At 37.2% G+C, this 3,394-nt stretch overlaps 1 long non-coding RNA gene across 1 annotated transcript; it reads right to left on the bottom strand.

Moving 5' to 3' along the window:
- Positions 1 to 2,163: 2,163 nt before the first annotated feature.
- On the bottom strand, positions 2,164 to 3,145 carry LOC107950490 (uncharacterized). Its single transcript, XR_001698079.2, has 2 exons — positions 2,847 to 3,145; positions 2,164 to 2,511 (listed from the first exon to the last, which is right to left on the bottom strand). It is a non-coding gene; the product is annotated as an uncharacterized lncRNA (long non-coding RNA).
- Between the last annotated feature and the right edge of the window lie 249 nt (positions 3,146 to 3,394).

Below are 3,394 nucleotides of genomic sequence, written 5' to 3'. Positions count from 1 at the left end.
ATTTTGTTCTAAATATGATACTGTTATGCATGTCTGATTAGTCTAACTATATATATCTGATATCTATATATGAGCATGTGAGCATGATAACTCTGATTATATATATCTGATTGGGGTGGGATTTGTATATGTGGAGGAAGTGTTCTGTATGGCTATCATCGTCTATATTCTGGCAGCTTGGCTGCACATTATCTGACATGTGTCGTAATGGCACGATGTGGTGTGTAGGGATGGGTGGGTGTTTTTAACCCCACATGGTGTGATGGGATGGTCAGAGTTGGTGTGTAAAGGATGGGGATAGGATTCTGTATTTTTTATCTGCATATTTGTTCTATTATTTGAATCTGTAAAGGGCTTAGGTCCGAATCTAAATCTGTATTTGACTGTGTATGAGTTTATTGTATGTATTGCATGTCTATTTCTGTTGGGTTACACACTGAGTTTACGAAAACTCACGTCTGTTTGTCTGTACTGTTCAGGTAATCCACAGACTTAGACAGGTCGTTGCGACGGAGGCTCAGCGGTGACCACCTGATCGAGAACTATCTTACTTAGTAAATTACATTTTTACTTATAATTTTGGTTTTATTTAAGATTTTGTAATTTTGGGGGCTCTCTGGACTGTTGGTTTTTATTTCGGTTTTGGATGCAGTTTTTGACTCTTTCATTGCAATGCATGATGGAAAACACGATTTTACGAAAACAAAGGTTTTTCTAAAAACACGAACTGGATTTCTAAAATATAACGGTTTTAAGACTTCCACTGTAAATTATGTTTTGGTAAATAAATGAATTAAATAACACTTTCGAAAATGGTTATAAACGAATACGAACTATGAATCTTGAATTATTTGACGAAACAACCCTAGTTTCAAAACCTTACCTTGTGACAACTCCGAATTCGGCCATCACGTTTAGGCCGTGTTTGGGGTGTTACAAGAACAACAACACAAAAGGCCATATCCCTTTCTACCTACATTTGATCATAAATCCAATTATTAACCACCATAAACCCCTAACCAATTGCTCGAGTGCCAAACAATAGGAATTCAACAAGTCCATGACAAATTGGTGAAGCGGCAAGTGAACCCTGCTTCTAACAAGAATAACGACAAGTGAAGTCTTTGTCTCCCCCAACCAAAATGAGGCCTAAACATAGAACTTAAGTTATGATTCCCCACATGAACACTAAACTCGTACTTGGGATTCCTTGTAAGAAGCAACCTACTGTACCTACATCTTAACGCCCTTCGTATCTCTTGCTATTTTAACACCAATCTTATTCTACAAAGCCTCACTTAGTAAATGATTTTATTCAATAATTTTCTAAATTACTTATTGGCCAAAACCCAATCTATCTTTAGAACAATGATAATTGCAACCCAAACAATGAACCAAATTTTTACAATCATTCACCTCAAACAACCTCAATTACATCAAGGTTTACTCTCCAATAAATACTAGCACAAGAGCACAAAAATACAAAGCAAAATATCAATAAAACAATCAACAAAAGCATTCAAAATTCACCCACGTATGTGCTGTAATGCAACCTATTTGTATGTTAAAAATCAATAATTTCTCCAAGTAATTTTGATGAGATAATTCAGCATATTAATCTAAAATAATAATCCACAAAATCTTCCCATTTAATTTTCGAAAATGTTTGTAAATCTGATCAACTTTATCTCCAAGGAAAATAAATTGATTTAAGCCTTAATAAATAAGAATAACATTTGCATTTAATCAACCTCTCTTCTATTTCTTTCATTCCAAATTAAATCAAGAGAAAAATAATTGTAACTTCAAATCAAGAATCATTTCTTGATAGAAAACTAACCAAGATAAATCAAATAAAAAATACTAACAAACTTATTGCACTTTAATTGTTCCAATATACAGTCCCAAATCGAATAAGGAATGAAACAAGCTATCCCAAGTATTGTCTCAAACAATGTGGACTGGATAGTTAAAGTCTCAACAGCCACCATGGCTAATCTTTCTCTATTTTGCAGGCCCATCATTTTCAGCCCTCTTGAAGCCCAGTTCACCGAAACCCAGTCCAAAAAGAGCACAAAAATTGCCCTGTAGTTTTGCATACAGCTTTAATCATTTAATGTTTACTGGTGACATTATACTAAAAAGTAGAGGACAACCGGAAACTTTTATAACTTATTGGATAATATATATTTGAAATGTTTTCAATTAAAAGAATACAAAGAAAGTTTAAAATTAAGCAGCTTTAGAGTTGTTTAAAAGATACTTATGATACCAAGAGAGGGGACTGGGAGTGCAAACTATCTATTTGGGCCATATGTCAGAATCATGACTGTATAGGCCCAAATTTGCCCGGGCCCATTAACCCAAAAACAGTAGGCCCAAAAAACTAAATTGGCCCAATTGGGCCCAAAAATTAAAAATCAGGGAACCCTAGGGTTCCCTGCCTTCTCCAGCGCCGCATGCCAGGGCCATGTGTGCCGTACGCTCCTGCCTCTGACGCCGCACCTACTCCTGCAAAAACAGAGGCCAAACAGAGAGAAACAAGCAAAGACCTAAAGGACAACAGCAAAGATTGATTTTTTATTTTATTTTCTTTTGGGTATAAAAATCAATTTGTAAACCGAAAGCAGGGGGGCTTCATCACGGTAATCGGGTCTTTTCTTTTTCTTTTGTAACATTTTCACAAAAATACAACGAATTAATAACAAGAAGATCAAAAAGCAAAAAAGGTTGATCTCAGTCTATTTTCTTTTCTGTTCTTGCGTTTCTTTTTTGTTTATTTTCTTCCTTTTTTATTTATTTTCTATAACTTTTTAAACGAAACAAAAGAGAGAAAGGATTCTTACCGGTCTCGAAAGTCTGTCCCCGGAGACCGTCTTCGGTGCTGGAATCGGACCGAGAAATGGATGAAAGGTCTCTCCTTTTTTGGCTCGTTGCGTCTGGAGGATCGGGCCTTAAGGTGGAGGTCGAGAACGGGGTTCAAAACCCCTCTTTTCTTGCTCCGACCACCGCCCGTGACGGAGCCCCGGCCTCAGAACGGCCGCTCGCCGGCGTGGCCATGTTTGGCTGCTGGAAACTTTGAGGGAGGGAGAGAGGCTTGTTTTTTAGTTGAAATTAAAAATGAAGCAGGAAAAAATTTGGTTTTAATAAACATTTCAAAACGGCGCCGTTTTATCCCCTCCTACCCGCGAGTTGACCCGACCCGCAACCCAGGGTCCGCGCGTTTTTGTGCGAGTGGGTTATTTGCGCCTTCGATCCATCCGCATTTTCTATTTATTTCGATTTCGTTCTTTTGCTTATTTATTTATTTTATAAATTCGGCCCGTGAGTTTAGCTTCTGTTTCGATTTGGTCCTTAGACCATATGCTACCCTTCGGTTAAAACACAGCGTATT

The sequence above is a fragment of the Gossypium hirsutum genome, chromosome D03 (assembly GCF_007990345.1).
Source record: "Gossypium hirsutum isolate 1008001.06 chromosome D03, Gossypium_hirsutum_v2.1, whole genome shotgun sequence".
Lineage (NCBI taxonomy): Eukaryota > Viridiplantae > Streptophyta > Magnoliopsida > Malvales > Malvaceae > Gossypium > Gossypium hirsutum.
The sequence above is the reverse complement of the archived record's forward strand: the minus strand, read 5'-3'. Positions and strand labels throughout refer to the sequence as shown.